Source organism: Notamacropus eugenii, chromosome 3 (assembly GCF_028372415.1).
Source record: "Notamacropus eugenii isolate mMacEug1 chromosome 3, mMacEug1.pri_v2, whole genome shotgun sequence".
Lineage (NCBI taxonomy): Eukaryota > Metazoa > Chordata > Mammalia > Diprotodontia > Macropodidae > Notamacropus > Notamacropus eugenii.
Genome location: NC_092874.1, coordinates 212017972 through 212030918, shown reverse-complemented (window position 1 = coordinate 212030918; position 12947 = coordinate 212017972). Strand labels below are relative to the sequence as shown.

At 38.0% G+C, this 12947-nt stretch overlaps 1 protein-coding gene across 4 annotated transcripts in view; it reads left to right on the top strand.

The window, feature by feature from the left end:
- Positions 1-2849: 2849 nt before the first annotated feature.
- IRAK4 (interleukin 1 receptor associated kinase 4) overlaps positions 2850-12947 on the top strand; it is a 76113-nt gene continuing 66015 nt past the window's right edge. For 2 of the 4 annotated variants that reach the window (XM_072654286.1, XM_072654289.1), the window contains exon 1: positions 2851-3106. The gene's annotated coding sequence lies outside the window, so the exon portion shown is untranslated. Of the gene's footprint in view, positions 3107-12947 lie in introns of all 4 variants that reach the window. The other 2 variants (XM_072654288.1, XM_072654287.1) reach the window with 2 other exon arrangements.

The window sequence follows — 12947 nt, the reverse complement described above, 5'->3', positions numbered from 1 at the left end:
GAATTTACAGCCAGGAAGTCCAGGCATCTAAGGAGAGGGTGAGAACTGACCTTCTGGGTCCAGCAAAATAATAACTGAGAGAAAGATTCATTCGGCAGGAATGCCACATTGGGATGTGAACTTGATGGCAGCAGTGCTTTACAGAATATCTATAAATCCAAGTCTACTTTCCCCAAGGACCAAAGTGTAATATGGCTAGTGTATCCCCACCCTCCACCTTGTAGAGGCAATACTTTTCTTTTGTTCTTGATAAATTTTTGAATTATCTCTGTAAGAGGTAATCAATATTAACTGTTTAAATAAAACTGGAAAGCTAGTTATTAGTAGCTGTGGGGGGAATGCCCTGGAATAGGGCTTTGAGCATTTGAGAAGAGACATCCCAGCTCCTTAGAGGTAACCCTAGAAGCATAGGAAACAAGAGAAGGGAGAACAGTGACCCCATTGTTCCCAGTCCTGCTTGTCAATCAGTATTAAGGGAGGCTCTGTAGACACACATAACCCAGTCTGCAGGTTTTGTATTACCTGTCCCTCAAGTACCAGATCATTCCATTAGCCCTAACATACAACCACTTGGGAAGGAGCTGAGATGCAGTAGCCCATCCATTTTTGCTGATGTGGGCCTAACTGAATTGTTTTTCTCTCATTACAAAAGTTATCAATAAAAGCTGACTCCATCTTGAATCCCTTGCTCATCTCTAGTGATCAGCCTATCAACATGTTGCTACCTTGATGTATTTTTTAATAAACTTCTTTTAATTCTCTTTTTCCTGTTTTGTTTCATTAATCAAAGCAAAAGTCAAAATAAAGAATTTTCCTTTTAACAAAATGTACCTGACCCTGCTCTGGAAGGATGCAAGAGGACTTGCTGCAACAGAAAAAAAAATAGGCTACATTTCCATTATAACCAAATGTTTACTTTTATGCTAACCTAATTAGTTAATGAAGCCAATCAAAGAGATTAAAAATAAAAAATCCTTAAGTTCTACATGTACAATTGTTCTGATATTTGTCAGGACATTGTATCCCCAAAAATAATGAACCAAGTTCCTAATACATATTTACCTGTATATTTTCCTCTGTCAAATAAATATCCTCCTTTAATTTCAAAAGGAAATTTTTTGGGAATAATTTCCCTGGCTGACTGAATTGTTTTGTAGGAGTAGCAGAGAGCCCTTGAGAAACTGAAGAAGGTATTTTGTTTTCTGAATATAAAAGAAAAGTCCTCCAGCCCTACTTTAAATGTTCTTATCAAGTCTTCAAAGGTTATATTATTGGGGAAATTATTATTCAGATGAAAGTTCCTGGAGTCCTTACATTCACATGACAACAGCTGTGGCAATTTTCTTGCAAAATTTTCTGTTCCTCTTTGCATTTTATTAGCAAAGTAACTGCTAAAAGGGGGAAATTATAACGAATGAATAATCGTGCTAGATGTTTACATCTATAATTTGAATCATTTCTGTAGTAGTGGCAGTTAAACATTAGATACCAAAGAGTGCAGTTCTTTCCACAAACTGCCTATGAATGAACAAATGTAGGCAACTATGAGCATTCATTCACCAAATATTTAACATCTGTGCAAGGTACTATAAAAAACACAATGTTGCACAAGACATGGTCTCTGTCCTCGAGAAACTTAAAGTCTAGTAGTGAAGATATAACTCTTAAATGTAAATACACTAAGAATGATACAAATAGAGTGCTAAAGGAGTTCAAAGCAAATCACAATTCCAGAAGACCAAAGCTGGTGTTTTTTTTTATGCTAACCACCTCTTGTTAGAGGGGTGATAGATTTAAAATGTAGAATGAGACATACATTTTTGTACATGGGCAATTTGACAATTTGTTCGTTTGATTTTATAAATTTTATTGTTTGACAGATGAGTGGTAGAGAGAATAAATGACTATTCATGGTAAAAATAATAATAATAAAGGAGTCCAAAGAGGTTATCATGGAGCTCAAGAACCATGAAAAAATATATTAGTACAATATTAAACAGGAGACAAAAAGATCTTCACTAAGCACTGAAGACACACAGGGTTAGCAAAAGAAGAAAAGGAACGTAGAATAGTTGGTGAGAGCTGGAGATTGACATGGCAGGGTCAAGTGAGCAACCATAGCGTTAAAAAAAAAACACAACTCTGGGCTTGGACCAGAAGATCAGAGTCTGAGTCCTGGCTTCCACAGTTACGAGTCATATAACCACTGACAATTTACTTGAACACTTCTGAGCCTCAGTTTCCTAGTGCGTCAAAGGAGGGATAACATTTGCCCTAAAGATGTTGCCGAGTTGTTTTTGGGAGAGACGTTTGTTAACCTAACTGGTCTATATAAATGTGTTAGTTTATCGTAGATACAATGTAACCTAGACTCTAGCAGGAACTACTGCTAGTTAGGTCTACCAAACAAGGATAAATCTGTAAAGCAGATATTTAGCTATTTTTATTCATTTAATATATTACATTATTTAATTTTACTTATATACAAATATATGTAATATGTAATATATATGATGTATATAAATATATTTACATATTTAATAGCGAATATTAAAATGTCTCTCGGGCACGACCCTTTCACCTCATATTCAGGGTCTAACTTCCAACTCCCCCTTGTTTCTAAACCTTTCTCTCCAACCCGCTCAAGCCTGTTAGTGTTTTTCTTCCTTATTTTTGGGCTTAAGGTTCTTCTCTGAGCCCTGAAATTCGGATCAAAGAGGCCCTTAAACCGTCCTCCTGGGCCCCGCTCTTCTCGCTACACCCACGCCAGACGAAGAAGGAGGCAGCCTGGACAGCAAACAGTTCAGCCCCTGGACAGAACCAAAGGGACGCCCTGACTTTCCGGTTCTGGGGTCTCCTCAGCGCGCATGCCTAGGTGGCCGCAGAGGAAGGAGGCTTACAAGTCCAGGAAATCTTCGCCAATTGCCGTGAGTTTAAAGGCTCCTCCCCCTCGAGGGCGGGGCCAGCTTGCCCCAGAGGTAAAGTTTCAGCTTTCCTGGAGCCAATGCGGAAGGGAAGAGAGGGCTTCCCAGGCCAGGATGCGGCTCGTGTCTCCCGGTGTCTGGCTCTCCTGGCCCGTGCTGGCGCCTGCACAGACAGAACTCAGGTAACGCTGAGCCCTGCTGCTGCCGCGGGCTCATGTTCTCCGCTCAGAATGGTGACTTGTCCGCCTGGCAGAATGAGGCACCGCCCCCGTGCCCTCCCCAGGTTTTCCCATTAGCTTTTAGGAGGGCTTTCAGGCGGACTTGGACGGTTTTCCAAGCCCATTTCCTGCTCCTGGAACCTACCCTTACTTAATCCGAGCCTGAAGAACTCATTCCTGGCCAAATGAGTGAGCCCTGTGCTCTTTTATGGGAACTTGCGTTCCTGATAGTGGGGATTTGGGCCCGCGAAGCAAATGGCAAGTTAGGCAGGAGCCTTTTCACTTCCGGGTCACTTATTGGGCTGACGCTTTAAGTAACAGGTGACCTAGGCTGTCATCTAGACTAGGGGTGGAGAACCTGCTGCCTCGAGGCCACATATGGCCCTCTAGGTGCTCAGGTGCTGCCCTTTAATAGAATCCAAACTTCACATAACAAATACCCTTAATGTAACTACATTTTACATAAATATAGTTATATATTATAATTGTATGGGATACAATAATGTAACACACATATGTATGTATATATGTATGTATGTGTGTGTATCTATCTATCTATATATATATAGTCAAATCCTTAATGATTTGTTCTGTAAAACTGGGACTCAGTCAAAAGGCTGCACCCAAGGACACATGTGGCCTTGAGGCCACAGGTTCCTCACCAGTCTTATTGTTTTGTTGAGGATAGGTAAATAATTCATAGTTCTTCATTGTAAAATATTGTTACTGTGTACAATATTCTTCCTGGTTCTGCTCGCTTCACTCTGTATCAGTTCATGTAAATCTTTCTAGGCTTTTTTGAAATTATCCTGCTAAAGATTTCTTTTTATTTAAAGCAGGATAGTATTCTCTCACAATCATATTCCACCACTTGTTCTGCCATTCCCCAGTTGATGGGCATCCCCTCAATTTGCAATTCGTAGCCACCACAAAAAGAGCTGCTATATTTTTGTACAAATAAGTTCCTTTCTCTCCCCACTTTTAAAATCGACCTAGCAGAAACATTGTTGGATCAAAGGGTTGCACAGTTTTATAGCCCTTTGGGCATAGTTCCAAATTGCTCTCCAGAATGTTTGAATCAGTTCACAACTGCAGGAGCAGTGCATTATTGTCCCAGTTTTCCTACATTCCCTCCAGCACTTATCATCTTTCTTTTTGTCATATTAGCCAATCTGATAGGTATGAGGTGGTTATCTCAGATCTGTTTTAATTTACATTTCTTTAATCAAATAGTGATTTAGAGTGTTTTTTATATGATTATGTAGATAGCTTTGATTTTTTTGTATGTAAACTGCCTTTCATACCCCTTGACCATTTATCAATTGGAGATTGATTCATCTTTTCATAAATTTCACTCAGTTTTCTATATATTTGAGAAATAAGATCTTTATCAGAGATACTGTAAAATTTCTTTTTTTTCAGTTTTCTGCTTTCGAATTTTTGTTGCATTGCTTTTGTTAGTGCAAAAACTTTTTAATTTTATGTAAACAAAATTATCCATTTTACATTTTGTAATACTCAATTTGTCTCCTTTGGTCCTAAATTCTTTCCTTATCCATAGATCTGATAGGTAAACTATTCCATGCTTTCCTAATTTGCTTATGGTATCACTCTTTATGTGTAAATCATATACCCATTTTGACCTTATCTTACTGTATGGTGTGAGATGTTAGTCTGTACCTGGTTTGTGCCATACTGTTTTCCACTTTTCCTGTTTTTCTTCCAATTCTGTGAATTGTTGTTGCAAGAAAAGACCACTTTTTTTTTACAGTTTTCTTTTGTTTTTTTTTTAATTTTAAAATTTTTATTATTTTATTTGTTTTCATTTTTCTATAATCACTTCCATATATCTTAGATTTTTACCCTTCGCTCCCCTTCCTTTCCCTGTCCCTCCCAACTCCCTCCCCAGAACAGCATGCTATCTTACATAGGTTCTACACTTACATTCCCATTAAATACATTTTCACCTTAGTCATGTTGCATAAAAGAATTAAAATGAATGGGAGAAATCATATAATGAACCAAAACGTAATACAAAAGTAAATGATCTGCTACAATCTGTGATTGAGTTCCATAGTTCTTTCTCAAGATGTGGAAGGCTTTTTGCCTTAAAAGACCATTGGGAATGCTATACCACTTGTAGTATATATGTTTGGTAATGAAATTGCTTTGTTGTCTATGGTGCCTTTTGGCAGGATATAGTTTCCTTCCTTGTCTCTTTTGATTAGGTCTATTTCTGCTTTTGCTTTGTCTGAGATTAGGATTGCTACCCCTGCTTTTTTTTTTTATATCAGCTGAAGCACAATATATTCTGTTCCAACCTTTTACTTTTTTCCTGTGCGTATGCCCCTCTTTCAAATGTGTTTCTTGTAAACAACATATTGTTGGATTATAGTTTTTAATCCATTCTGCTATCCTTCTCTGTTTTATGGGAGAGTTCATCCCATTCACATTCACAGTTATGATTACTATCTCTGTCTTTCCCTCCATTCACTTTTCCCCTGTTTATGCTTTTAGTTCTTCCTTCCCTTCCACAATAGTTTTAATTTTTGACCACAGCCTCCCTCAGTCTTCCTTCCCTGCTTTCAACCCCCCTCCATTTTAGCCCCCTTTCTCTCACAACTTCTTCCCTCCCTTTTAGCCTCCTCTCCCTTTTCTTTTCTCCTTCCCCTCCTACTGCCTTTAGAGCTAGTTGTATATCTGTACTTACCTGAGTTTGTTGTTCCCTCCTTGAACCCAATCACATGAGAGCAACTCTCAAACAATGCTTATCTCCCTCCCTTCTTTCCCTCTACTGTAATGTATTTTTGTGCCTCTTCCTGTGATGTAATTTACCTTTTTCTGACTCCTCCTTTTCACATCTCCTGTTGCAATCCCTTTGCATGCTTAAATCATGACATCATTTACTTTATACCGCTCCCTCTATCTATGTATATCCATTTTAACTATCATAATAAATATACAGTTCTCAAGATGAACAAATATCATCTTCCCTTATAGGGATGTAAACAGTTTACTCCTATTGAATAACAAGTTTTGGGGGTTTTTTTCCCCTTGTTTACCTTTTTATGCCTCTCTTTAGACTTGTGTTTGGAGATCAAATTTTCTATTGAACTCTGGCCTTTTCATCAGGAAGGTCTGGAAATCCCTTATTTTATTGACTGTCCATCTCCTTACCTGAAATATTGTACTCAGTTTTGCTGGATAATTGATCCTTGGTTGTAGTCCCAGCTCCTTTACTTTTCAGAATATCATATTCCAGTCCCTCTGATCTCTTAAGGTAGAAACTGCAAGGTCCTGTGTGATCCTGACTGTAGCTCCTTGATATTTGAATTGTTTCTTTCTGACTGCCTGGGGTATTTTCTCCTTCATCTGATTGTTCTGAAATTTGGCAACGATATTTCTTGGTATTTTTAGTTAGGGATCCCTTGCAGGAGGTGGAAAGTGGATTTTTTTGATAACTATTTTGCTCTCTAGATCTAGGACTTCTGGGCAGTTTTCCTTGATGATTTTTTTCTTTCTTTTTTTAAAATTTATTTATTTTTTTATATTCAGTGTTCCACAATCACTACCATACAACCTAGATTTTTTCTTTCCCTCCCTCCCCAGGCGGCATACAATTTTATATAGATTCCATGCATACATTCCTATTAAATACATTTTCACCATAGTCATGTTGTATAGAAGAATTAAAATGAATGGAAGAAATCATGTAACAAACCAAAACATAATGCAAAAGTAAATGATCTGCTACAATCTGCGATTGAATTCCATAGTTCTTTCTCTGGATGTGGAAGGCATTTTGCCTTAAAAAACCATTGGGAATTTTTTAAGTCCTTGCATTTCAATGAAGTTCTAAGTCTACTAGAAAAAGTCCTTGCACACTGTGGTTGTTGCTGTGTATAAAGTTCTCCTGGTTCTGCTCCTTTAGCTCAGCATCAGATCATATAAGTCTGTCCAGGTCTCTTGGAAGTCTTCCTGTTCATCATTTCTTATAGTGCAATAATATTCTATTATATTCATGTATCATAATTTATTCAGCCATTCCCCAGTTGATGGGCATCTCCTTGATTTCCAGTTTTTGGACACCACAAAGAGTGCTGCTATAAATATTTTTTAACATTTTTTATGATCTCTTGGGGATACAGTCCTCGAAGCAATATTGCTGAGTTAAAGGGTATGCACATTTTTATAGCCCTTTGGGCATAGTTCCAAAATGCTCTCTAGGATAGCTGGATCAGCTCACAGCTCCACCAACAATGAATTAGTGTTCCTCCTCTCCCACATCTTCTCCACCATTTATCATCTTCCTGTTCTGTCATGTTAGTCAGTCTGATAGTTGTGATGTGGTATGTTAGAATTGTTTTGATTTGCATCTCTCTAATCAATAGTGACTTAGAGCATTTTATCATATGGCTATAGATATCTTTAATTTCTTCCTCTGAAAACTGCCTGTTTATATTCTTTGACCATTTATCAATTGGGACCTCGATGATTTCTTGGAAGATATTGTCCAGGTTCTTTTTCTCATCATGACTTTCTGGTAGACCAATATTCTTAGATTTTTCTCTCCTGTATCTGTTTTCCAGGTCAGTTGTATTTCCATTTAGATATTTTCCATCTTCTTCTATCTTTTCATTCTTTCGATTCTGTTTGACTGATTCTTGATGTCTCATAGAGTCATCAGCTTCTGCTTGCCCAATTCTAATTTTTGTCAAATTGTTTTCTTCAGTTAACTTTTGCATCTCCTTTTCCATCTGTCCAATTGTTCGTTTTAAGCAGTTATTTTCTCCAATTAGTTTTTGTAATTCCTTTTCTATTTGTCCAATTGTCCTTTAAAATTCTTCTGTGATTTCTTTTTTCATAGTTTTTGTAGTCATTGTTCAGTTTTTCTTCTATATCCCTAATTTGGCTTTTAAATTCCTTTTTGAGCTCTTCCAAGAATGCTCTTTGGGCTGGAGAGCTGTTCATATTCCCTTCTGAAGTTTCAGTTGGGAGTTCAGTCTCAATACTGACCTCTTTGGTTTCTGTTTTTTGGGCCTTGTCTCCATAGAAAGAATCTCTGTTTTTATGTTTTCTGGTTTACTTCTTGCTCTTGACGATCACCCTTTTCCTGGCTTTTAAAGTGAATCTCTGCTTCTGGAGTACAGGGGGCTCTGTCCCACTGTTCTTGTGCTTAGTACTTGAGACTTTGTGTATTGTGTCCTCTGGTTCTTTCAGCTGGAAGCTAGAATTCTGTAGCTTACCTGGTGCTGAGCTGACTGATGTGCTAAAGCAGAGGCCAGGTGAAGTCTTTCTGAGTTTCCCCAGACTTATCTTGGAGTTAGTTGTGTTAAGTGTGGGGGAGGGATGGTCTCACCACAAGAGGTCTCCTCTTCTGAGCACAGGCAGCCTCAGTGGTTGGTGAATATGGTTTGCACTAGTGTCTTCCATATTCCCCTGGCCGTGTTGAGGCACTTCTGGGGTCCTGGTGTTGTCGATCACAGGCTTCAACCTCCTGGGGTTCAAGATCTCCTCCCAGTTCGCTGAGGTGGGGCTGTCTGAGACAGTTCCAGTCCTGCACTGGTTCTCTTCTGCCACAGCAACAGGGACCCCCCTTTGTGATTTTCCTAGCCTCCCAGGCTAAGAGGCTGTTTGCCACTTCGACTGATCCCACTGTTCCAGGATTTTTCCTGGGGAAATATTCTGTGGGTTTTTCAAAGTCAACGAGGGGAGGAGTAGGGCATTTATAGAGCACTTCTCCATCTTGGCTCCTGGAAGTTCAAGTAGGTGACTTACAGGCATTTAATCTGCGGGCTGATAGTCTCAGGAATAGCTGCTGTAGTTACCTGGGCTTCTGTGGTTCTCTCTCTCACTTCCACTGGACTCCTGTCCTGGGCTGATACGTTTGAGATTCCATAGTGCGCCTGGTGTTTCAGATCACCCAGGGCTTCCTGCTCGGCCTTACTATGGTGGGGTCTGTGCTGGTACAGCCTGTGCGCTGTGCGTTCCTCCAACCCCACGCAGCATATCCTTCCCGTCAACCTTCCAGTCTGTCCTGGATTGGAAATCTGCCACACTTGGTCTCGCATTGGATTCTGCCGCTCTAAAATTTGTTCAGATTCTCTTTTTAGTGGTATCTGAAGGAGTTTGTCTTAGAACTTAGGTGAGTAGTTGCTCTCAGTCTGCCATCTTGGCTTTTTTTAAAACACCTCTTTCCTCAGAAGAAAGTCCATTTTGCTTCATCTGTGTGAAAATATAATCTTTAATTTTCACGTATTGACTAGGTACGGCCAGTCACCAATCAATAATACAGAAAAGGAAATACTATTACGTATTTTTATTATGTTTATTATTCTCAGAGCACAGACAATACTGAACACTTACCAGTTGCTTATCAGTAACTCCTAAGCATCATTGTAAGTCACCTTATAAAGGATTTGACTACATGAGCAGAATGAGTAAAATGGATATTTACAGATAATAGCAAGGAAAGAAGAGGAAGGCATTTTTACATTAGAAAACATAAGGAACTATTTTTTTTTTAAACTGCAGCTGTCCTTGTTGTCTTAACCTTGATTTTTGCAAACTTGAGCAGGAAATGTGATTAACATGTTTAAAGCAAATAGTGTCAGGAAGCCTGAGTCAGAGTTTTTCCTATCACATTCTCCTAGATCATATTTGTGTATCTCAGCTCACATTTTTATATGTTCTATCAATCTCCTCTCTAGATGCCTTCATATAAATTTTTTGGCAGACATTTCTGATGTAGTTTAGGGGTACTGACATAGTTTAGGGATACTGGGACCCCCAAAATTTCAGCATAATGGTGGCACCTCCTGGAATGAATTCAGGCACTCAAACCATTTTCTAGTCAAGTGGCAGTTTATTGTGGCACCAATAGAAGGGAGTGAAGTTCCTTAGGGCACTTGCAACCAGATAGGAGTGATGTTAAAGCTTATATGGAAAAGGGACAGCAAAAGAATGTCCAGTATGCTAATTACGTGATGGAGTTGGGGGATGGGGAGTGGGATTAGGGAGTAGTCATTTATGCAAGTGATCTGAGTGCAGGGTTGCTGGGATCTATGGGAAAAATCAGGGAGTCCACAGAGATAGTTTTGTTAAGGGGACAAGATAGAAGGGTTCCCAGAGCATGGTCCTTGGGAATCTGGTGCCTGAGAAAGAGTCCTTACACCAGCACCCTGCATTGATATCAAAGGAATTATGGGATCACTTCTTCATCTGCCTGTAACAAGGAGAGAATTTTCCCATGGGGGCCTACTGAGATTAGGGGTGCTTCCAGAGACATAGTCTTTGCCTTTTGGGGCCCAGGTCTCACCACCCCATCGTTTCCACAGGCAGATACAAGTATTGGAATATAATGAACACAATAAAAGAGCAAAATCAATGTAATAACAATTATTAGTATTATATAACCCAGAATTTTCATAATTTCTGTAATCCAACTCATTCCTGCAACCAACTCCAGTCAGATATCCATTCATGTTTAAGTTCCTAAAGCCTTTCCAAAGTCCCTGTAATGATTCAGGTTAGACTAATATTAAGGGTTTGGTCAGATACATATAGGCATCTAGGTGGTTCAGTGGATAAAGTGCCAAACCTAGAATCAGGAGTATCTGAGTTAAAATACGGTTTCACACAGTGACTGTGTGACCCTGAGCAAGTCACTTAACCCAGTTGGCTTCAGTTTTCTCATCTGTAAAAAGAGCTGGAGAGGGAAATGGAAAACTACTCAACTTTTCTTTGCCAAAAAAACCTCAAATGGGATCATGAAGAATTAGACACAGTTAATCAACTGAACAACAGATACATGCAACACTCAGTTAATGTGCAATAAGTTTCTTAGTTCTCTCTTCTTGGGTTTTGCTGTCTTCATGACTTCTGCTTCTGGGAAACATTTTCCCTGGGAAATTCCGTGTCAAAGGGATCAACCCTTGACCACTGTCTACAAGTTGTCCAGCTTGATCTACTCAAACTTAAGAGACATACATCCTTCAATTGGTATATCAGTATTTTTACCTGGAGTGTTAATAGTACCTGGAGGGAGCCTTGTTTCTAGGGCAGATTTGCATTGGTATTTTCTTCAGTAGATTAGTTTTCTAGGTTCAAAGCCATTTGTGGAAGTTTTTTTAGGTAATGTTGCTTAAACCTGCTAGTGATAAGATTTAGTTTATTTTAGTAGGGCCTTAGAACACATAATCACATTGGCTTTCCAAAAATTGGTTTGTATGGTATAAGTCAGTACAAACTTTTTGGAGTTAACCTTATAAACATCAGAGGTATAGGAAAAAACATCAAATTAAGCTCATAAGAAAATTTTGCGAGTTTAAGTTTTCATATAGCTTTTTTTTTTTTTTTTTTGCTTTACCTGAGCCCTGTATATAACATCTGTGGGTTCCAGGAAGAATCATAAAAGGGCTCTTTGAAAACATATGTTGTGATGAGTCCTTCTGTCTCTTGATATAAGAGAGATCTAAAACAAACAAAAACATTTTAGTATTTCTTTACAATTTAAAGCAATTCTATTTGAGAAATCTTCAATCCAACTTGAGAATTTATAGATAATTGCTGAAACATATCTAAAGCCTGTGTTATTTAGGGATTTGTATGGATAGATATCTGTGGATATTCAAGTGGACCTAAGAGAAGTTCAGTAGTTCCTTACTACCTCCAGCATAAAATTTAATATATATCATTTAGAACCATCATCTTTTGTTACTGTTTTTCACAGGCACCACAGTAGATGGTCTGACTACTATGATTAAAACTTCGAACATATTCTTTTACCTGGAGTCTTATAAACTGGAGTGTAATGGTCTGATGGTTCAAAGATGTAACTCCATTGTGTACTAGCACAAATGTAATTTTTTCCAGTTTAGTTTTCATGAATTTTCATAATTTAGTAGTCAAATTATTCATCATATAAATCACTTCTGTTCTGCAGGCAAACTTATAAGCTAACTTCTACTTTGACTCTGAGTGTTTGTGTTGGAGGAGGAAATCTCACTTCCTTCATAAAACAGTTTACTACATTAAAATTTATAAGGCTTTCATTAGTCATGTACAGTCTTGAAGCTTCTTTTTCCAGAGTTGGTAAGATATTTTTTTTAACCTGTTCGAGGTTGGAGATCCAGAGAACTTGGTAAATCTCCAAAAAACTTCGCAGATAATGAAAATTAATAAGGTCTTTGGTACTTCTCCCAAACACTGAATTATTATTGTTATTATTCATTTTCAGGCAAAATATAGCTAATTAAATACTTAAGAGAGTTTTTTAACCAGAAAGACAAAAATCCCAAATAAGTGATAGCCCAAATTCATTATTTCAGAACATTTTCATATTCAGAACACAAGCATTCAGAACACAAGAGGAAGTAATCTCTTAGTCTTACAAATGTATCACACTCAAGATATCATTTTTCAAATTAACAACATTTTATACACAATGGTTTCTCAAAATCACAAGGCAAAAAATTATAAGCATTATATTAACATATGACAGTATTGTGGGCTTAAATCATGAAACACAAAACTTACTGCCTCTCTAGTAACTTTGATCCTGTTGAATGCATTTCTGAATTAATTTAGAAGGAAAAATCATTTCATTCCTTTACCAGTTTTGGCATTCTTTACTAGTTGCATTCTGAGATGAGTGCAGAGTACTTAAACTCAAAACTAACTTTAACTTTTAGAAGAAGAAACAAGTATTTCTTGAAATAAAGTTCACAATTTGGAAATCTTCTCATTCTCTTCTTACATCATTGGGATCTAAAACTTCCTTAAGCTTTTCAGTAATATTTTACTA